At 49.6% G+C, this 23,712-nt stretch overlaps 1 pseudogene across 1 annotated transcript; it reads right to left on the reverse strand.

The window, feature by feature from the left end:
* Window positions 1-1,164: 1,164 nt before the first annotated feature.
* Window positions 1,165-23,059, reverse strand: LOC306652238 (small G protein signaling modulator 1-like; annotated as a pseudogene). Its single transcript, XR_013767008.1, has 11 exons — window positions 23,054-23,059; window positions 14,848-14,923; window positions 11,988-12,150; window positions 9,550-9,702; window positions 8,410-8,477; window positions 8,041-8,156; window positions 7,803-7,934; window positions 5,647-5,771; window positions 2,579-2,644; window positions 1,453-1,616; window positions 1,165-1,297 (listed from the first exon to the last, which is right to left on the reverse strand). The product of XR_013767008.1 is annotated as a small G protein signaling modulator 1-like (transcript).
* Window positions 23,060-23,712: the final 653 nt, after the last annotated feature.

Below are 23,712 nucleotides of genomic sequence, written 5' to 3' on the forward strand. Positions count from 1 at the left end.
GGGAAAGGGAACAGAACCAACTCGGTATCCTGGGGATTTTCACTTGCACAGACAGCCTTTTCAGCACTGGGCCCAGAACAGCCTTGGTGCAGGGCCAGGGCTACATGAGAGACTCACTACCACGGGGAGCTAGGAGGAGTCTGTGGCCTGATGCTGAGCAGCTATGGCTGTGGTAGTGGCTCTGTAATGCCTGGGTGAGCTGGGAACACAGGGCTTTTCTCCTAATTGGCCATGAAAGAACATCATGGGTGAAAACACAGTTTATGGTGGTTGGCCATGGACCAGAGCCAGGGCAGTGGGGGCCTGGCTCCACAAGCCCACCCTGCCATGGAGAACATCTGTCCACTTTCCAAAGAGCCTCTCACTGCTCAGCACATGGTCACTTATGCAAAGGGAGGCTCAGGGCCACTGTCCATTAAATGGAACCAACGTGGCTGCAGAGGGTTAAACAAATGAGCTTAACAGAAGAGCTGTGATTCAGTAGTGGTTTAAGAGCCAGCCAGAGAGGCCCACTGAGAGCAAGGCCCCATCTGAGTGAGTGCCGTTCAAAGATTCATTCATGGTATTCGCACAGCAGCCCGTGATCATGGGGAGCGGACGCTGGCATGGCATATCTTTACAGCAGTTAACACGCAGACAGCATGACATCTGCTGTCACCTGGGGGACTGTGCCGCTGGGGAGCCTCCTGGGGCTGTTCTTGCTGCCACTCACTGAGGGCTCCCATGTGCAAGACCCACCCCATGTGCTGCCTCTAACCACCCCCTTACCTCATGGAAGCTTTAGTCTGAAGTAAACCATTAACAAGACGCGTGTAATGGCAGCTAACATTCGAGAATTTTAGGTGCCAAATGCGCGATCTTGATTAACCCTCTTAGCAACCCTGTGAAATGGGTGCTGCACACATCACTGTTTCACAGATGAGGAAACTGAGGCAAATGGGTGGAGTGACTTGCCCAGGTTCAGCTGGGATTCCAAAGCCCACACCCCTGTCACTACCCCGTGTTGCTTCCTGTCTGGTGACATCTTTATGAGCCAGGTGCTGAGGCTGCCAAGATCCCAGATCCCCCTGCCAGACCTCCTATCTTCTCGTTCCAAACACCTGGGGTCATTTTTGGGCTTAGTTGGCAGGTGGATCCCTGGGGCCCAGGGACAGGGCAGCTTACTGAATTCAGACTGCATGCCAGGGTAGATGATCCGGAACATGTAATCTGTGGCCTCCTCATCTTCCTTGTCTGAAGACGTGGACTTGGAGGAACCCTGAGGGCTCCACTTGTACATCTTGGGAAACACTTTGGCCTGAAAGGACATGTTGTAATGCAAGGATGCCCCTGTCCCCAAACCTGCACAGCCTGAGGGGTCTTGGCAGGGCATGCACAAGTCTGTGAAGTCACATGAGGGCTCACAGGCAGCGAAGACCTCCCCAGCCTCCCCAAAGCCCCATGGCCACTCACCTTTCCCCGTTGGGATCAGAGAGGTGGGTCCAGATGCTCATGGGGGAGCAGCCCATTCTCCAGGCAGGAGAGGAACTGCAGGAAGTGCCCACCCTTGGGGAAGCGGAAGGGCAGCCTCTGGATTCCATCCTGGCTGATCAACACCACTGTCCCGCCACTGTCCACTGCCACTGTGACTGGCAGAAAAGACACAGTGGGAAGTCACTATGAGGCATGGTGATGGGCTCCCCAACTCTGCAAACACATGTCCCCAGAGGTGCCAAGCCAGACCCCAGGACCTGAGTCTCTGGGCCAGGACTGGGCAAAAGATCAGGGCAGATTTTACCCCTCCTGCGTCCCACTCCTCCTACCCACAATCCACCGGGCTGGAGAACTACAGGACAAGGTCAGGGACAGTGTGGCTGGGCCTCCCTAAAACTACCCACCAAAGGAGAAGATGCCCTGAAACACCAACACCCCTCAAGAATCTGGGGCAAATCTGACTTACTGAGGTTCGGGGTGTCCAATTTCACCCCTCCGCAGGCCCCGGGCTGACTCTGGCTAGTATGGTAAACATTCACTGTGTGGCAACACAACACAAGTATCCCCGTCTTGTCTGACACAGCATCCCCGTGAGGCTGATCCACTAGGGCCTATTTTACAAATGAACCCCAGGCTCTAAAGAGGGTAAGTAACTTCCTCAAGGTCACACAGATCTGAACCCAGGTCTCTCTTGTTCAAGACTTGAGCAGCAGTGCTTCACACCTTGGTGGGACACAGACCACTTGCTTTCTAAAGCAGGAGGGCCATCTGCTCCCTCTGACTGTAGCTTCTTCTAACTTTAAACAACCACTACAAAGACCTGGTTTGAGTTCAGGCTCTGGAGCTTACAGGCTATGTGGCTTCATATCAAGTGGCTTCATCACTTCTAAAATGGAAACACGCGTATCACTGGGTTGTCCTGACAATTAATTGATAGGCCTTGTCATTTTACAGAGGGGGAAACCCAGTCACTTGCTTGAGGTTGCACAGGTAAGAGGTTGTCCCACCACCTTGTCTCATGATGCAAATGAACAATCAGAGCTAGAGGCAGGCAGGGGATCCAAGAGGAACACCAGCCAGGCCCCTGCTCTCCTGTGGTCCCCACCTTGCTGTTGACAGTGCAGGTAGACAATCTCTCAAGCAGATGGTCATGGCATAGTCCCAGTAGATGATGGAAAGGAGAGAGGGCTAGTCTTGAGGAAATCCCACCTACCTCACAGTGGGGAGGGGCTCTGGAAGCCAGAGGACCACTCCTGAGGTCCTCCCTTCTCACCAGGACCTAATCATCCCCAACCTGTGTTCCAGCCTGCCCAGACTTTCTCCTTTTCTTTTGGTTCCAGTACCTCAATTATGGAGGGAAGCACCTTCCCCAGCCCATGTGGCCCAGGCAGGGCGGAAACCACCAACTCTCTACCCTATGGCTCCAGCAATGATCACCAGACCCAGACCTGGCCAATTAGCATGATCCACTGTCCCAGGATGGTACAGGATGTCCCCATGACCCAAGAACTAGTGAGACCCAAGGATCAGAGTTACACCAGAATTGCTGCCTCTAGCTGAGCTGTTAGGAATAATGCTGCAATGGACATTTACATACGAGTTTTGTGCAGATAAAAGTTATTACTGCCTGGGTAGATCCCTGGGCATGGAGTCGCTGGGGCCTTGGGTAAGGGTGTGGCAGATGAATCTGCCAAATGGTAAAGCGGTTCTCCCACTTACATGCGCCACACAGCAGGGCAGAGGCCTGAGCCAAGTCCAGCCTGACTCCAGAGCCTGACGTTTCTTCTCTAACACTAAGAAACCCAGCTGGGGAGTTTTGACCATGGCTGTGCAAGAGGAGGCGATGGCTGGAAAGACAGAAGTGTTCCTGTGCTTCCCAGACAAGGACCGTCCCCTTGATTGTCATTGCCTCTTGGTCCCAAAGAGGGACACTTGTCATCTGAAGCCCCTGGTCATCTCCCTTCCCCGCACTCCAACCTCATGTTTCTGATTCCTGCCTGTTTCTCTCTTCCACTGAGGCCCAGGCTCTGGGTGAGGATAACAATGGTAGCTGTGATTTAGAGCTCAGGAAGGTGGAAGCCCCCAAGGCCAGGATGGTGACCTTGAAGGTCCAGATTCAGTGGGAACTCAGTGTGTCAGCACCTAGTGGTGCCTGTTTACAGAGGAAAGGATGACGTGGAAACATGGAGCCTGAGGGTGGGAGCAGCAACAAGCGGGTGAGGATCTTGTCAGTGCCTTTCTCCAAACACTGGCATCACGGGTTTCTTGCCCACACACTCCTGGCCTTCAGTCCAAGGAATTAGCAGGGTCCCGGGGCTGTTTAGAGCTTTGCTGTTAGGAAGGACAGGCTTCAGGATTTGAGAAGTACTTATTAAACTTTCAGGGAATCTCTTGAATCTGGGGAGACCATCTTGTCCAACTCCCTCCCTGGAGAGAAGGGGGAAACTGAGGCTCAGAGAGGTGGAGTGGCATACTCTGGGTCAACCAGCTAGGGATGGTTAAGCGAGTACCTATATTTATGTCTACTTGGTTATTCATTTTCTTCCCCAGGATAATGTGAGCTCTGAGACAGTAAAGGTATTGCTCTCCTTTGAATGAATAGGTAGTCCCCTGTGTCTAGTACAGTGCCTAGCAGGGAGTGGGGCTCAGTAAATATTTAATGAGTGGATTGTCCAAGCACCTACTGTGTGCTACAATCTGTGGCTGGTGTCAGGAATCAGCTGTGAGCAAGGCTGGGGCCCTGTCTTCAAGGATCTAAAGCTGGAGGGTGAGATGGTAGATAGAGGAGGGTGCACAGGCTAGTCATGTGACTATGGTTTGACAAACACTAGAAAGTTCGAGTGAGCCACACTCAGCTGGGAGGCCAGGGAAAGCCCGATTCCAAGGTTCAAGATGGAGAGTTGAGTTCCAGGCCGAGGGCCTCTCCTCAGCCCCTACACTGTTCTTCATTAGAAACTCCAGAGTCTGGCAGGGACAGAGTTACCCAGCCCAGTCTGGGACCTCTCGCTGACCACCTCTGAGAACAGGTGGTAACCTCTGAACAGGAAGTGACCAGCTGAGAAAATGTTATGAGTCACCCCAAGACCTAATGTGGATCACAGTGAACTTGATAGTAAGTAGAACACAACAGCATCTGAGATGCTAAAGCCTTCCTGAGCCTCCTTGGTGGCTGTGCTCAGCAAAGCCACCTGCAGCCAACCTTGGGGGTGGGGAGATCTAACCAGTGCAGTTTGGGTCATGTTTCCTGAAATGAGTCCTTTTTCTGTTTTTTTTTTTTAAAGCTACACTTAAAAATGCATATGAAATCCCATGTTGTCTGCAAGCTTCTTCAGAATAACATGTTGGGGTAGGGGATGATTGACGGTCAAGAGGGCTGGGGCACAGGAACTTGTGTCATGACTTTTTATGTTACAAGTTCTTCACCATAAAAATATTTTTAAAGAAAATGAAAAAGAAAAACTAGAATCCGAGGGCTGGGTTTGTGGCTCAGTGGACTTGCCTGGCACAGGCGAGGCATTGGATTCGATCCTCAGAACCACATTAAAAAAAAAATTAAAAAAATAAATCTTAAGTTAAAAATAAATCTTATGTAGATTCAGAACAGCCCAAATCACTGCTTCTCCTCCCCACCAGCGGCCACGACACCTGAGGCTGAATTGACGGACTGGCTGCCTCAGCCCCATGGTGCCCTTTGCTCTTCTTTGCAGGAGGAAGCCAGTCACGTGGCTCTTTTCAGTGTGAGTCCAAAGCTACTGCAGGGCTATATGGTTGTATGTATCATGGGTACAAAAGAAGAGAGCTCCGGGGACCAGAAACCCTGCAACCACTCCCATCCCCTTTCATGGAGTGACGAGAAAGGGTCAGCAGCAATCAGGGATTATCTTGCATTAGCAGACTCTGTGGGACTTTGTAAAGCTGTTCCTCTCTGGGTGGTGGTCAGGGGCACTGGCTAACCCCCAGCTCTAACACTCTTCTCCTGGTTTCTTCATCCTCCTGAGTCTCTGAGCTTACCCTTCAGGCCACAGCTGCAGGGGTGCTGGCTAGGTCACCATAACAACCAGTTTGAGTGGCAGACAGGGCAGGGTGCACACCTCTTCTCCCCAGGAGGGGAATCTCCCTGTGCCAAGGAGAGTAGATGGACTCAAGGGATGCACTGTGAACCCAATATCCTACCTCTTCTCATAGTCCAGGTCCCCCATGGACCCATTCATCAGCTGATTGGGCATCCACTTCAAGGTCATGATGTCAGCTGTCTGGTGTAGGGACAGGTACTCAGGTACAGCCTCCATGTCATCCCTCTGCAGAGAGAAGAGATCAGGCCTGGCCATGGTGGTGGAGGACATATGGACAAAGGTCCTAACCATTTGACTCTAGGATGCAGAGCCGAGTTATCTGAGAAGCTGAAACCTTCCAAAGCCTCCTTGGGTGACCATGCTCAGCAAAGCCATCTGCAGTCAACCTTGTGGATCAGAGAGTTCCACTGAGTGCAGCTTGAAAGCTGCCCACCCCTGACACCATCACATTTTCCCTCCTGAGGCCTAGGGGTCTTTAGAACCAGGAAGGGGACTCTGTCACTCTTAACATCACCCTTTTCAAATCAGGCATTTATCTGGGCCAATCTTAAGGGAGAAAGAGATGGCAGTTGAGCTTTGTGGCCCATTCCCCAGAAATCTGCTCCCCAAGTATCCCCAGCACACTCTGGGCCAGCAGTCAGATCCTCCGCCTCCCCAGACTTGCCCAAAGAACTTCTTGCCTGCTTTATTTTATCCAAGTAGGAGGGATACGGCAACATCCCTCAAATATGAAGGAGGCAGCCCCTGCACCAAATCTACCTCAATGACAGCAAAGACCCACAACTGTTTACTGAACACCAGATACATAAGGAGCTCAGCTCAGTCCTCACACAGCCTCAGTTGAGCCAAGCACCCCATGGAGGAGCAGCATTCCATCAATCCTAAGATGCACATTCTGTTCCTTTCACATTTTAACATTCCTAAAATGGGGACATGATTATCCTTGATGAGAGCTCACAACCCTGATGCAGAGGTGACTGCCTGAACTCAGATTTGGGCATATCTGTTCTCAATTCAGGTGAGTTTTGTGCACGGTTATTGTGCATGAGCAGGATAGCTTCTATTTTAAATGCCTTTAGAGAGATTAGTCTGTGATTCAGCTTTGAATTGAAAAAAGTTATGGTGACATCGAGAGGCTGGGAAAAGAGCAGCAGAGTACTAATGTGATATTGGTGAAGCAGACACATTATTCTCCCCTGCAGGGATGCCTGTAAGTCCAAATTTCCTTGAAAAATAGCAAGTGAGTGCTTGAAGGGACATCTGACCCATCCCAGAGATGAGAATGCATGTTCTTGAAGAACTGCTGCACTTTCTGGGCTCATGGGTCAGGGGGCACCAACATTTTTGTGGAAAGAAACAGAACAGTTTTGGCTTTGTGAGCCATATAGGCTTGGCTGCAACCTAACTCTGCCACCATAGCCTGAAAGCTGTACTACATAACATGTAAACTAGGGGTCATGGCTGTGTTTCAACAAAATTTTATAAAAACAGGTAGAGGGCCACATTTGGCTTGTGGGTTATAGTGTTTTGATCCCTTCTCCTGATTTAACAGAGAGCAGCATGTGGAAAACTTAGGGCATCAATGACTCTTAGTCAAAAGTGATACAGGAGATTAAACTCTGGATTGTGAAGACTTTAGGAATATCTTAAGTAATGTACCAATTACACTTTCTCTGGTGTGTACTTGGGAATGTGATGTATGATTACAAGACAAACAAAAAACCTATTTTTGATTAGGTCTCGAAGACTTGATTCTAAACAGATAAGGGGAAATTGTGCAGTGAAAAAGTCCTGAGTGTAATCTGAATAGCATTTTAGAGAGGAAGGCACATCTTGAAGCCATGACTTCTTGCACTTGATCAGACAGGGTCTCATGCCCATGGTGAGGCAGATACTTCAGCTCAGAGGGAGGAGGAGTTGCCCAGGGTCACCCCGTGAGTGAAACTGTGCCTACACAACTGGGATGGCTGACAGTTCCCAGAGCTTCCTCCCAGCAGAGCCCAGACACCATAATGACCCTGTGACTCAACGGCCCTGGAGAGAGGGGACAGCCAATGGAGACACTGTGCAAGGGCAGGAGCTGCATGTGCCCCACTGTCCCCACATCCCTGGAACCTGACCAGCCTCTGGGGCACAGAAGGTGACTGATGAATGGCCCCAGTTGGCCTGAATTCCAATCATAAATCTGTCCCCTAATTCACCTGGGACTCAGGAAGAGAAATGGGTGGGTATAAAGATGCGGAGATGCACATCCATCGGCTGAACCAGAACATTGTTCTTGCCGTAGAGCAGGGTGGTTCTGGAGTTCTGGTGCAGGGACTCCATGTAGTCACGGGCAGAGAAGGATGGCCAGTCGTCCATGCTTCCACCTGAATGCCTCTTCTGGATCTGGTAGTGTGACAGGAGACAGATGGCCCTGGATTGACCTTCAGGACCTCTACCCTGTTCCCTGCCCCCCAAGTCGTCCCACAGGCCCGCCGCCCACCCCACTCACACAGAGGGCTGGCCGCTTGCTGGGGGAGTCCTGCCGTAGGTGTGAGCTGTGGATGCGGTGCCTCTGGACCACATCCACAGTCTTCATCTTGGTGTATTCCAGAGCACAGGGCCCCACTGCAGAGCACACGGGGCTGGAAACCTACAGCCTGGAGCACCAACCTCCCTCCCAACTCCTGCAGGCTGGGCCACTCATTTCACTACCCCTCCCCTCCAGCCAGCTAGGAGGCCTGAGTCCTGCAAGCAGGAGACCTTAATGAGGCCCTGGGAGCAAGAGGCAGTGAATGGTTTTGATGGAGGAAGGTGAGGGGCCTTCGGGAGGTACCTGAGACCCCGGACCAGATGGAACTCAGACCATCAGACCACATACTCAACAAGGAGGCAAGGATGGGGCCATCCACAGGGTCCACCAGAAGAGCTTCCTTCTCATAGTATTTACTAGAAGAGGAAAGGACACTTGGGTTTGGATGGAGGCCAGCAGAGGATCACAACTGCCAGCTTGGCTGGATCCTGTGTTGCCCACTCACTGCAAGAGCTTTGGCTGCCCCATGTGTAGAATGGGGACCATCATCATATATGTCAGAGGACTGCCAGAAGGACATTTGAGCAAAACAAGAGATGAACAGTATTCAGCATGGAGTGTGGTTTGCACCTGCTTAACACACTCTGAAGACAGGGCCTTTAGGAGCAACAGGAGGCACAAGCAGGCTAGGTGATTCCACCTGCTTCTACCACATCTTCTGGTGAAGACAGGAAGTCCTGAAAGGCCCAGCTGATGTCTGCCCTCCTATCTCTGTGCAATAAAGTGCTGCTTAACTGCACTGTGCACTCAAAGGCCGTGCTAACAGGCTTTCCTGCCCTCACAACTAATGCTAAAAATGCTGCCCTGAGATGCTCAGAAAAGCCCCCCGAAATCTGGTTTTGCAAAGTACTATGGGACACCATCAATATAAGGATCATGCAGAATGTTTCTTCGTTTGTGTTACTTACAGTGTAATGGTTTCCAGTTCCTTAAAAACTCATGCAACCCCCAAATCAACAGAATTTCAAAGTTGGAAAGGACCTTGTTTTGGCCTCCCACAGATGTTGGGTTCAGAGAGGGTAAGAGACTTGCTAGAGGTGACACAGGTCAGGTCACTCCATCTGCAGGCCCTTGGCTTGGCCCTTGCTACCATACAGCAGGGGGTGACGCACACAGGATCTGGAGTCAGACAGACTGCATGGGAGCCCAGTTCAGCCACTTTCCACCTTGCCGTGGCCCCCTGGGAAGAAACCCAGGGTCCCTTCATCCTGCTCTAAATCAGAAGCCCCTGATCTGGTATTAAACATCCAAATCCTCCCAACTTTTTAAGCTAGGCTTGCTCAGGGTTGCTCATGTTTAAAATCACTTTCAAATCTATTTCATTGTCAAAAGGAAAAAGAAAGACACTTTGTGCATGAGAGTGCAATTTTCAGAATGGGCAGCAGGTGGAGGCAGAGTAGATGCAGGCATCTGGCGGTTCCCTCTCACCTGCTGTTTTCCACAAGGTAATGCACAATTTTGTCCAGGACCTTCTCAAACAAGGCGGTGCGGATCCACAGGTGCTTGATGGCGAGCGGGGACAGGTTGGGCAACTTTGGCAGCTTCTGAGAATTTTCCTGGAGGCCCTGGATCTGGTTTCGCCTTTAAGACCAATAGGGAAGAAGAGATCCGAAAAGGAAATCCACAGGACCAGTATGCAAACGGGAAAATGCTCATTCGCTCTAGAAAATGAAGGAGTGGCAGTAAAGCAAGAGCCCTATAGTGCTCCAAGCAAGTGGGTCAAGTGTTGAAAATGAATAATACCCAGTGAGTGTGGAGATGTGGCTAAACAGAGGGTTTCAGATGCTGTTGACAGGCAAGCCAGCCTCTGACCTCCCTCGCTCCATCGCTCCTTCCCTCTCTCTACTGGAATGAAATGCTGACCAAGAGTCTTGGACTATGAACCCTTCAGAGGCTCCCCAATGCCCCTGAAAAAAAAAAGTCTTCCCTGTGACTGGCAGGTGCTCTGTGACCTGGCCCCCTACTTCTCCAGCAGCCCCTTACTCTACCCACTCACTCCATGATGTGCACACAGCAGTGAGCAGAATCCGGAGGCTGCCAGGCTCTCTGGAGCCTTCCACAGGCTGATGCTGCTTCCTGGCTCTCCCCTCACCCCATTCCTGGGAGGGTTCCTTCTCACCCTTTGGGTCTCAGCAAGGCCATCTCCTACAGGAAGCCTGTAGAACAATGCTGTCCTCTGCCCCAAGCCTGTTCCATTTTCTCTCTTCCCCTCCATGCTATGATCTTAAGAATATGGACTAAGCAATTTAACTTTAAAAAAATAAAATAAAATACTTACTGAGAGTTGACCAGGAGGCAAGAATGGGCCCGCATTGTGTCTGTACCTCAGGGGCCTAGCACCGTGTCTGGCACACAGGGAGTACTCAGTGATCATGGTCATGAATGAGTGATTGCACAAGAGAATGAATGGTTCTCCCTTACTGCCTGGCAAGGGCATCTCTGATCCCTCCCTAGGGAAGACCTCACACTGTGAAAGGCCCTGGATATCCAGCTCCTTAGGAAGTTATCTGAAAATACCCAGGAATTCAGCAGGTGAACTGGAAGGAACCTAGAGACCATGTGGCCGAGAAGTCCAAACAGGAGCTGGAAAATCCAAATTCAGAGCTCTGCCCACCATATGGCTCTGGGGCAGCCCTGGGCAGGCAGGGCCAGCAGGGTAAGGGAAACAGGGGGCTGTTTCTCACTCAGTGGAGTGATCAGCCTATGAATTGATGGCAAACGTAGGGCATGCTATTGTTTGGATATGAAATGTTCCCCAAAGATCCAAGTGTCAAAAGCTTTGTGCTCAGCCTGGTGCTACTGGGAGGTGGGGAACCTTTAGTGGAGGGGGCTGGCAGAAAATTTTAGGTTATTGGGGGAGTGCTCGAAAATGGCAATATGGGATGTGGATCTTTTCCTCCTTTTTAGAAAAACTTTTTTTTTTTTTTTTCATCCTGGCCATAAAGCGAACAGCTTCCACACCATAGGCCAATAATGGGGCCAACTGGTCATCAGACTAAAACCTCTAAAACTCTGAGTGTAAGTCAACCTGTCCTCTTTTTAAGTCAATTATCTGAGGTATTTTTTTGTAGTAATAGAGAACTCATAGACACAGAGTAAGTTTGTCTCTCCCCTTCCCTTCCCTTGCTTGTGACAGACACAGTCGATCAATCCACACACATTTTCCCCATGATGCCCAATCACAGCTTCAGAATCCTTCATGACACAGTCTATGGGAGCCACAGGCACAAATTGGAGTTAAAACCCATTTGCCATCTCCACCCAGGCCCTAAGTTGGGGGTTGGGCTCTGTATTCAGAACAGGCCGTGTAGCACAATCAGTCATAAACTTCCCCAACTCGTTAACCAGGCACCTCGACAGGTGAGTGACACACCTCCCCCTTCAATATCAGCCTCCAAGACAGTTTTAATCAGGGGCTCCAGCAGCTGGTCCCTGAAGGCAGAGAGCACTCTGATCCTTTGAGGCTTTGCACTGAGAACAGGGTGTGGTCCCAGCACCAACTGCCTCAGGGGCATTTTCCAGGTGCTAGACACTGCCCCAGATGCTGGGGACATAACAGGATGACACGGATGTAGCTGCCTTTACTCGTGGCATTCAGAGAGGTAACAATCAAGTTAACAATAAAACAAGGAACAGCTAATTCCTGATGGCAAGAACAAGTGTGAAGAAAGCAAACAGGTGATGTGAAAGAAGGTGGGGTGAGGGCTGGAGTGACCGAGCTGGGGCCACGGAAGACCAAGCAGGTGAGCCTGCTGGAGGAACAGCATGTGCCAAGGCCCTGAGGCAGAAAGAGACTGGAGGGTCTGGGGAGCAGAGAGCATGCCAGGGGCTAGGGAGGGGCTGTCCAGCCTGGTCCCCACACTCACATGCTCTCAATCAGCTGCTCCAAGTCCTGGACTTTGCGGCTCAGCTCCTCGGCTGGTGGAAATCTCTTGCCCACCTTAATGAAGAGAGCTGCAATCTTGTTGCTGCACAGGAAGCCAGCCACCCACCGCTGCAGCCCATGCAGGACACAGGCCTCCACTGCAGCTGTGGGGACATGGTGGGCAGCAGCACTGACTCTCCTGTCCATGTTCCCAGTACCCAGCATGGCTTGGAGCTTCCATCAGACACAGGCTCCTTGGGCAGCCAGTACCCCTAGCATCACCTGCCTCTGGCCAGCCTTACAGGAAAACATGTGTGCACCACACCTGGCTGGCTTCACCCTCTAATGAAGTGAGGGAGCATAGTGGATAACCCACAGTCATGGCTAAGGCTGGTCCACCTCTATGCAGGTCCTCTGCCAGCCACTAACCAGCTGTGTGACTGGGCAACGACCTCCCCTCGGTGCCTCAGCTTCCTCACCTGGAAAGGGCAGTAGTGTGAGCATTAGCCTCAGAGATGCTGTTAGGAGAGGTGAAAAGCACACATGGGAAGTACTTAGCAGAGCCAGGCACACAGTGGGTGCTTTATGAATGCCAGCTTCTACCCCTTTCAGAGGGAGAGAGATGGGCTATAGACTGCTCACATCTACCTGGGCCAAAGAATATCAATATCATTATCATCATTATCACCACCACCAACACCACCATCATTGCTACTGTGAATGTAGTACAGTTCATGTTTATGGGTCTCCTTTAAACTCTGCTGGAGTTTAAAGGAAGGAAGGAAAACTACCTCCACTTTCCAGATGTGGACTCTGAGGATCAGAGAGGTGAACTGAATTGCTCAAGGGCACCCAGCAAGTGAGTCAGGATTCAAACACAGGCTGAGTTCAAGGTGAGCCGTAAGTCACACTGTTGAGGATTTTGTAGCAATCTTCCCACTTCTGACCATGCCCAGTCTCCTCAGAGCAGGACACGTGGATTATATAGCCTGGCCTCTACTGTAAACTCACTGTGTGACCTTGGCAAACTACTTTCCCTCTCTGGGCTGAAGTGAGCCATTCTGGGAAACTGGCCCTGTGCAGGCCATGCTGACAGCCTCTATCTTACTCCTGGTGCTTCTGGCAGCCCTCTATCTTCTCACCTCCTCATGCACAGGTATGCAACAGGTATAACATTAACGCTTACTGAAAAAATGAGTATATAGCAGCAGCTATTCCTTACTGGGCACCTGGGGGGATGTCAGATAACTGGGAAGGTTTACCTTACCTAACTCTTGAGACAAAGCCCATGAAGTAAGAGCTCTAGTGAACCACACAGGGTGGAGAGCTTGGCCAAGGTTCTGTGCAAGCAGAAACAGGGAGAAGGTTGGGGTTGACGGCTCGTCTCTGTTTGAGTCAGCCTTTACTCGTGTGAATCAATGTCCAGATTGTCTTGCCCACTCTGCATTATGGGTAAAACTCTTTTTACATTCTGAGTTTTAACTTATACAGACAATATTTTCTATATGCTTATACTGAAATAAGTTAATTTCAGGTTCTGTGTACAATGTTTGATCCTTTCTGACGAAGGCTCTGAGGACACTGGATAAAAGCACCCTCGATGGGACTCTTCAGGCCTCAGTTACTGCCATCTGATTTCTCTCACATGGAAACTTTGGTCAGTTAGAGAAGTATCATGATACTTTTTATCACTTTCTATTTCTCTAAGGGTTTAATTGATAGGTATGTTGGCAAGTCTCGATGTGGACATGTATGTTTTCTATTTGCAAATAAAAATGACCAGGAGAAAATAAATAGTTATATAAATGTAATAAAATATAAATGTTTTATATAAACATAGATAATATTCCCATGCATATCTGTACTTATATGTATGTATTTATGTACACATATGTAAATACATATATTCATATATACACATATATAAACACCTGAGTGTATGTCTGTGTGTATTAAATAAACATATTCCACTTAAAAAATAAATTCTTGCCCAAAGTCGCCCAATAAGAAGAGGCAGAGCTGGGATTTGAACCCAGGTCTGCCTGGGTGAAAAGGGGGTGAACTGGGGCTCTGGCTCCCTGACATGAGCGTGCTCAGCACATTGTGGTGCCCCAGCCATCTGCCCGGAGCTGGTGGGCTGGCCAGGTGCCTTTACTCAGGCACCTCCTGGGGGTCAACGTCACAGGGAGGGGGCCTGGAGGACACCTTCACCAGGAGATGCTCCTGTCATTACAGATGAAGCTCTTGAGGAGGAAGAGAAACAAACTCACTGTGCACACGCACCGATGAGCTGAGTGCTGACTTCAGGCTCACACAGAGCACCTATATCCAGCCACCGTCAAAGCACAGCACGAGCCTCGCAGTGCCGTTATTTCTGGAACCTTATGAGCAGAGCAGGTTTAGGGAGAGAAGTCTGAGTCATGCTCTGAACCCCAGGCCTGCCTCCTTTGCTGAGCTGGCTGGCCATGGTCCCTTGGGATGTGTCAGCAGGGACTCTTCATTCCCTGTCTTTAAAAAGTCCTCGTCTACACTATCCATCTACCTTGCAAGTTCATGGGCAGAGTGAGAAACTGGAACAGAGATCGCTGCTCAGGTGCATGGGTCTATGTAAGGCATGCCCACGTGGAGGGCAAGGTGATCCCCCAGTGCAAGCCAGGGTGACCTCCCCACAGGGTGCGGAAGTCACTGTCAACTGGTTCTCTCACTATTCTGTATCTCCAGGTTCTCCAATTGAGTCAGGATCCAAAATTAACTGTGGAGTCACAAAACATGATGTGAGAAGTCTGGCTCAAATAACTGCCTTTCCTGAGGCCACTCCCAGAAAAGAAACTTTCCAGGCCAGAGACGGGCCACCGACTCACCACAGAAGGAGATGATGTGGCTGCTGTCTTCGTGGACAAACTTGCACGTGACCGCCTCTTCCATGATCTGCTTCACCTGCAAGGCAGTGGGGAGAGACCAGTGCCTCCAGGGTGCAGCTCCCCATAATGCTGTGCTGCTCCCCAGGACCATTTGCAGGCCATTTTGGGAGCACTCTGGTAGTTGCTTTCCTTCCACATCTTTGTCACCTGTCTTCAGTAGGTTTGTGACTTAGTAGCTACCTGCTTCCCACTTTAATTATTTGCATGGACTTTTGCACAGTGGGCTGCTGCTTCTCTCAGATGTCACACCAAATGTCCTCTCCTTCCCTGACCACAACCTGTCCCTTATCATGGCCCTTTCAGCGTACTTACCACCCTCCCTGTCCTTTTTCTCTACTGGCTTCTGTCTGCATCCTCCTTCCAGAATATAAGCTCTATGAGGGTATAAACCTCTCCTTTTTTTACTGTGTTATAACCAGGACATGGTAGGTGCTCAATAAGGATTTCCATGAGTGAATGGTTGGATGAATCAGGAGGTGTGACGTAGACTGTGTGATGTAGACTATCAGCCCTGGGATCCAGCAGACCCAGGTTCAAATCCCGCGCAGGCACCTACCATATGAATGCATTTTGGGAAATGGAATCTCAGCAAGGGGAAGCACTTGCCCAGGGAGGTGGGGCTGGCCCAGAGAGGGGACAGAAGTCCACCTCTGGTCACACCCCAGGCCGTGGGCTTTTCTTACTGTACCTGCTCGCTCAACAAGTATTTCCTGAATTCCCCAGTGTGCCAAGCACAGAGGACAGTGTGAAAGGGCACACAGGACTCGGCTAGTGGCATTGACCCTCTGGTAGTCTCACTGGATTATAGATCCCAATCTGCTCAGAGTCACTCTGGGACTTAAGCAAATTCCCTCTCCTCTATGGGCCCTTGAGACTGAGAATACTGAAAGAAGACCACAAAGTTCTTCCCAGGCCTGAATCACTGGGCTGTGAGGTCAGGGTGGGGGAAGAAAAGTCCAGAGTGACCCAGCCAATGGTCCCTTCCCTGTGGTCCCTGCAGTCACCCAACAGCACATCTGTGCACCCATCTGAGCAGTCCAGGCCCCACTCTCCCTTCCATCTGGATGTCTCCTGGGGATGAAGGCAGAGCTCAGGATACCCCTGACTGTGTGCTATGGAGGAACACAGGGCACACTGAGAGCTGGCCCACTGGACTACCCCCTCCATCCTGCTGGCACCAGCCCTGTGAAGAGCTCCTGGTCTTCAAGGTCAGAGAGCTTGAGCTGGGCCTCACCTGCAGCATTGCTAAGTGTGAAAATCCAGCAAGACCCTGGGAAGCTGGCCTGTTTCACAGATGTGAAAACTGAGGCTCAGGGAGGTGAAGTGGCCCACTATGTGTCACAGAGCTAGAAAGGGGCAGAGCTGGCATTCAGATTTAAAAGGGTTTTTCTGTCATGGCTCCAGATGTCATATCCTGGCCCTTGTAGCTATTAGCTGTGTTACCTCAGGAAAATCACATCACATCTCTGAACCCTGACCATTTGATACTGGGAGAATGGAACAAGATGCAGAACATCATGTGCTGAGCATAGAGCTTGGCACATAGAGGTGACAAATGTCACCTCTGCCTGGAGACTCACCTGCCTTTTACCACTGTTTTGGCCCTGGCTGGATGTCATCTGTTCAGGACATCATAGTCCCTTGCTAGCATTCCCACAGTGTTTCTAACACTTACCAGACTGAAATGCTTTGGTTGGCACCTACTCCTCTGCCAGGTTCTGGGGGGAAGTTGAATATGAGTGTGGGGAAGGGATGATGAGGGAACAGGGACAGGTCATAGAAGGGGATTTGTGGCTTTGGGGAGAAGGTTCTATAGTACAACCTTATCCTGCCAGTCAAGGGGATTTATTCTAAGAGAAGTGCTTTTGAAGAATGGTTGCCAGTGTTATATCTAGCTTGACAAGCTGTTGATTTCTCTGTAGGTTGTAACTTTAAAAATAAGTTATTTAATGGTATACCACACTAGTATTCCTCAGAGGAGAGTGTCCTTAAATCTAGGAAAGGGAGTAGGCACGTGTTGGCTAAGGCTGTTAAATGGAAGCAATGGAGTCTGTTATGCTCATAGTATAAGTGTTAAGACTGCTCTTCTTATTTTTATGATTATGCATATTTAGAACACTGTATTTTATTTGTCCCATTACAAGAAAATTTAGCATTTCTAAAAGAAAGCAACCTCCCCATTTCATGTTGTCTGTTAGCTGTCAGAGCTGGATACTTTAGTCATTTGTTTATCTCTTCATACTGTAGTGGCTTACTTTTTATTGAGTGATAAAGTTTACTGATTACAAGGTTATTTGGTACATGCCTTAATACCTTGAGTACAATAAAAACTGCTTTTGACAAAGAATTCTACATCAAACTGTCTTCAGTTGGGGACTGCCTGCACCATGAATGTGTTATTTTTATTTGATATTGCATTAATTTAATATATTTGTGGTACTGCTATCACTTACCAACACCCCTCAGCTTAGCTACTGTGGAGATGACAATGTTTCCTTGCTAGGACCCTGAAGAACCCAGCACTCCATCAAGATCGGAGTCAACAAGAACTAACAACTTCCTCTGGCTGCAGTTTGGGGTGGATAAGAACCAGATTTACAAAATAGCACCCTCATCAAGCTCATACACTGCTCTATGTTCTGCACTCAAATCCTTGTGTGTGTGACATCATATAGTGTGTGACCTCACTATAACCAATCTGGGCTGGATGTTCTGTTATTATACCAATACAAGGAAACTGATACTCGGAGTAGTAAAGTGATTTACCTGAAGTCAATCAAGTAGGAATCTGAAAAGACAGGATATCAACCAGCTTATTCTGGCTTCCCAACCCTTTCCTCTTGCACTTCCCAGCCTCCTATTGCAAAAAAAAAAAAAAAAAAAAAAAAAAATTGCTTTGCAAATATAACCTCATACATCTGCACTCCATCTTTGTGGAGAAGGTTAATTTATAGTGCCCACTTGGTGGGTGAGAAAACTGAATCTCAGGTAACTGAACCTAATTCTTTAGAGTTTCTTAGCTGTAAATTTGTAAAGCTAAAATACAAATCTAGTTACACCAGAATCCAAAATCCATCCTCCTTCCACACTGCTCATGGCTGGTCATATCTATACTCTTACCAAGGCTCCATCCTGAGAAGGTTCCAGAAGGAACTCGGCTAGCTCTGACCACAGCCCCCTGGATAGAGATCAGCCTCCTCCAGCCTTGCCATCATCTCTCGTCTGATTGGCTCCTTTCCAGGCTCTTCAAGCTCTCCACTCCTGTGTCAGTTGTTCAGTGACATCACCTGTCATTCATGCTTTTACAGGTGTCTGAGGAAGAGAAAATTCATATTGATTTTTGAATGACTTGAGATGTAAATGACTGGTTATGATTAACTTGGTCACCCTAAAAGGGGATGGCATTGACTTGACCAGGGTTATAAATCTCATGATGGCCCAAAAAACTCAATTACAGAGCAGCCAAAGGTCTATGTAGATCCCTATGTAGGCCACAAAATACCTGCAAATCTGGGTACTGCTCATCTAGAGCAGTACATAGCCTCTGTCTCCTGGATCAAAGTCCAGTGACTTCCTTTGGAATTGGATTAGGTGTGAAAATAGCCCCTATGCCATTTGGTTATGAAAAATGGTTATGATGATGAACATGCTAATGCAATAGCTAAAATTCATAGACCACATTGCATACATCACTTCATTTTGATATTCACAAAGTCTCTTCTCTAGCTCTCCTAGTCAGCTGCAGTGCTACAACAAAATACCTGAACCTGGGAATGTTAAAAAACATTTTTTCTCTCCATTTGGAGGGTGGGAGTTCAAGGTCAAGGGTCTGCAGATTGAGCTTCTTTCTAACAGCTGGCTGCCTTCTCACTGTGTCCTCACTTGGCAGAGAACACATGAGTCCTGGTCTCTTCCTCACCTTCTAAGAATACTCAACTCATCTTGGCAGCCATGTCCCCATATCCTTATCTAAATCTAATTTAACTCCCACAGGCCCCACTTGTCATGGCATTGCACTGGCATTAGAGATTGAAGATATAAATTAGGAGGAGACACAAACATTCACTAGGGGAGCCATATTGGGTCCTGGGCATGTTTTGTAGCTTCTGTGTGCTTCTGTTTCCTCCTGCAGGTGATATTAACACCTAATCTAGGTACATTTGTATGTGTGTGTGTGCATATCATTACATTCAATTTAAAAACAAATTACTAGATGATATGTGCAAGCAACTCTAGATATTTTTAGAACATGAATATATGACTATAAGTATCCAAATATAAACTGAACCCAATTCTAAGAAAAATTTTCAGTGTGGGAATAAATAATTCCCAGTGAGAGAATAAAAATGGGGTTTTGTCCTGATGATATAAACTTTAAAGGAGATCAAATACTTACTCATGAAATTTAACTTGATAATGTGGAAGCAATTATGTATTTATATTATACATAATAGAAGAACTATGTATTACTATATTGTGCTTCCACATTTAGAAATCAATTGATAACCCAATTTTTTCACAGTTGTTTTCAACATCGATGTTTTCTTATGTCCAAAGCAAAATTTTGAATCTTCAAAGGCAATTTCCAGGACTCCAGGTTCTGTTCCATCTAAGAAAAGGGAGAGAAAGGTCTTTGTGAAGCAGGACATTGTTGACAACCCCAGTGAAGCCTTCATGTGGCTTAGTATATGTGCAAGTTCATCCTCTAGGTGTGCATCTGTGGTCAAAATGTACATACCTTTAAATGACTGCATGATACCTGCATCCATACACTCAAAAAGTTAAGGCCACATTCAAGGAATCCTGGTCAAATCTGAGTTCAATTTCTTTAATATTTGTTTTCCTGATTCCACCATGTCACCTCTTCAGTCAATATGACCCCGCCCTAACTGTACATAGCATGTCAAAATGACCTTGAGAAACCCCCACATAAAGTATTCCTAAGGACTCCCTCTTTCTCATGGGAAGGGGAGTCTACCTAGAAGTAAAACATGAAGGTGGTACAACCCAATGACAATGGTGAGGGCCCCTTGGGTGCTGGGATCCTCCTTTATAGGCTGTTTTTATAATTTTTATAATTGCTGTTTTAAACAAGAAATAAAGACTGTGTTTACCTTTGTTATTAGAAATTAAAGAGCTTGACCAATCTCAGGCTCCAGGACCTCCTGGGTGTGGCCAAGTGACTGGCCTTCATCCAGGAAGTCAGCACCCCTGACACCAGAGGCAGGCATGATCTAGGAGGATGTCCAGATTTCCACCCTATGCAGCAGGAAAAGGGGTCTGAAAGAGGACACTGAGAAATTCCCAGTCTGAGAGCCTCTGGGAAGGCCTACGGTGGGGGACACACCCCATCTCACAGCCATTTTTCCAACAGCACTATGAATTCACTACACTTGGGCAAGTAGTGGTCCTGGCCACCCCAGAGGAAGATTCAAGATAAGTGTCACCTCAGCTATGCTGTCACAGGGAGGTCCTGCACACTGAGTCTCAGGCTCACGTTCTTGGCAACCCCACCCCAACTTTTTCACCCATTGGAAGAGGAGTGCTGGTCTGTGGTTCACATGGCTCATGTAGGCTATGGGTAATCCCTCTCCATCCAGGGCCTGGGTCCCCACTGCAGCCTGCCAGGCAGCACCACCAAAAGGGGTCAGGAGGATGCATGTCTGGGAGTAACAGCACCAGGTGCCATGAGCCCCAGCAACACCCCCACCCTGCAGGCTGCACCTGGGGAACCCACGGGTAGTGAGAGGACCCAAGGAGCACCCATCTTGGACAGTGGTCCCAGCTGAGGCTCCCTCCTGCCTGGCTCTTCAGGCACTGCTCACGATATTTTGTCCAGTCCAGAAAACCACCCAGCACTCCACCTGCGATGAAGAGTGGCAGATCTTCACAGCTGAGGGCAGAGGAGCATGCATGGCTGCTCAGTAGGTTATGGGAAGCTTGAGCTCAAAAACTCACACCTAACTCTGGCAGGGTGTCCTTCCATCTGCAGGAAGCCAATACGCTTGACAGCTGGAACCTCCCAACAGTGAATGCTGAGGGGATCTCTAGGTCTGTAAGGTGTCTGTGTTGGATTGAACTGGTCAAACGTGAACAGGTCTTCCGCTGTGGAATCAGTAGGAGGCCTACTAGTGTCCCCAGAACAGCTAAGCAAAGACACACTCAAACAATTGGAGAATCTTGATACAAAAATCGAAGAGAGCAGCCCAAACATAAATAAAACCAGACTTTGTGAGCACACGAGCTAAGGTATTCTGGCTTTCCTACAGAGGGAAAGAAAGGTATAGCAGGGTACTGGTCTCTCCCTGCCTGCCCTGCTGAAGCCCTTGGTAAGAGACTGGGTGGCACTCATGCTCTCTTTTCAGCAGCTGTCCCCTCCAGTGTTCCCAGAGGAAGTGCAGGAAGATAGTCCCTGATTCCAAGCTGCCACCACCAGGAAACTTGCTCCCCAGCAGTTTTCCTTCTGTCTGGCCAGACCCTTGCAGGACCATGGACGGCTCTCTGATAGCTCTGGGGTGGGGCATGGGTGGAGGGATTCCTACCATTGTAAGAGCTCCAAACCTAGCTGTCAAACCCACCACCGCCTGTGCTCACCAGATCAATACTAGATACAAACGCTGGCTCACACCTTCACTGTGACGGTGGAGGAAGTGTCCTTTCCCAGGCCCAGTGAGTTAGATCCTGGTGACGCCATCCCCACTTGCTCATTTACTGCACACCTGCAGGACCAGTCCTGTGCTGGCGCACTGCCTAACTCCTGTCCTTGCTTCCCCACTTCAGAGGCCCATGATGTCTCCTGCTGGCAGCCGTGCTCCAGCCTACCACCCTCCTCCACCCTTGGTGGTATGTGGTGTGTGCATATTGGAGCCTGAGCCATTGCCCACCTTTCCAGAGAAGAGCGCCCTGAAGGAGGCATGGTCCTGTCCCTGTACTGGAGGAACAGTTACCACCAGTGAAAACCCCCATGTGTCACCCTAGTACCCACCTACTGCATGCACTAAGAGCCACCCTCTATCTGCCAGCCAGAGACTGCTTAGCCCTCCTGCCTCCCACCACCTCCACTGGACTCCAGCTCAGCTGTGCAGCCATTCTGGACACCTCTGGGGAGGAGCAGGAGTGCTGCACCAGCATGAGAGGAGGAATCCCTGCCATTGCCAAAACTGCTGCCCTTCAACCAACATGTACGACCCTTCCCAGAGGATCAGGAAACGTCAATGGGTCAGATGGTGGACCAGCAGGCTCTGAATCCAAAACCAAAGTGCCCCTGCTCCACAGTCCCCCCAGGATCCAAGCATGCTCCAGGCACGTGGTTTCTGTGATGATCCCTCTTGCATCTGGTACATGCACACAGTCCTTTGCACATGCACCTTTGCACGTGCACCTTTGCATGTGTGTATTCATTCCTGGCATGCCCTGGTGGATCTTTGCATGCCCACGTTTGCACATGCACCTCTGCACATGCGTGTCTGTTCCTGGCAGGACCCTGCCTCATATCCTGGTGGATCTTTGCATGCGCATCCTTGCACGTGCACCTTTGCACGTGTGTGTCCGTTCCTGGAATGACCCTGCCTCGTCCCCTGGTAGACCTTTGCATGCACACCTTTGCACGTACACCTTTGCATGTGCATGTCCGTTCTTGGCACGACTCTGCCTCGTGCCCTGGCAGACCTTTGCATGTGCACCTTTGCACATGCACCTTTGCATGTGGGTGTCCGTTCCTGTCACGACCCTGCCTTGTGCCCTGGTAGACCTTTGCATGTGTACCTTTGCACATGCATGTCTGTTCCTGGCACGACCCTGCCTCCTGCCCTGGTGGACATTTGCATGCACATCTTTGCACGTGCACCTTTGCATGTGCATGTCTGTTCCTGGCACGACCCTGCCTCCTACCCTGGTGGACATTTGCATGCACATCTTTGCACGTGCACCTTTGCATGCGCATGTCCATTCTTGGCACGACCCTGCCTTGTGCCCTGGCAGACCTTTGCATGTGCAACTTTGCACGTGCACCTTTGCGCGTGGGTGTCCGTTCCTTGCACGTGCACCTTTGCACGTGCATGTCCGTTGCTGGCACCACCCTGCCTCGTGTCCTTTGTCAACGGTTTTCTGCACGTGCCCAGGGTTCTATAACCATTACCTTCCCTACCTGCATCGTGGTAACAGGTCTTACTGCTGTTTCTCCTGAAACCAGTTGGCCACAGAAGGACCCTTTGCGCTCACCACTGTATTTCTGAATTGCGCCTCTAATAGCTGCCATGGGTATGTCCCAGGGAAAGCTTTGTCCCTCACTGGTGGCCACCAGGGGCCAGCCAGTGGCATCCCCCATGAAGCCCTATCACAGCTCCCGCAGACTTCCCTATTCTGGTTGGACACTCTGGGCTGCCTGGTTCCACGGGAACACTCACAGGTCATCCTGCCGCCGGCTTCCAAGGGCACATTGGCGGTTGAGTAGAGCACCTCCTAGATGCATGTCCAGGGTCCTGAAGACTGTACTACACTTCCTGGGAGACGCGGACATGTCCTCCATCCTCCGCATGCCAGATCTGCTGAGGAAGATGCTGCTGTCTGCTGCACCTTCCACTGGTTCCTGCAGCACAGACCATCAAATCATCAAGCACATTCCTCCTATGGCACAGGAGCAGGAAGGAGCTGCTTGCCAGCTTGCAGGACACAGGCCTGTCCAAGACCACTGTCCAGGGAAGACTGTACACAGAGCCCCTGAAGACAGTGGCCAAGGGGAGCCTGAGAAGGCAGAAGACCCCGAAGAAAAAAAATATCAGAGGGGGAGCTCCCATGTGACTGCAG

This window comes from Sciurus vulgaris, assembly GCF_902686455.1.
Source record: "Sciurus vulgaris genome assembly, contig: HiC_scaffold_154_arrow_ctg1, whole genome shotgun sequence".
Classification (NCBI taxonomy): domain Eukaryota; kingdom Metazoa; phylum Chordata; class Mammalia; order Rodentia; family Sciuridae; genus Sciurus; species Sciurus vulgaris.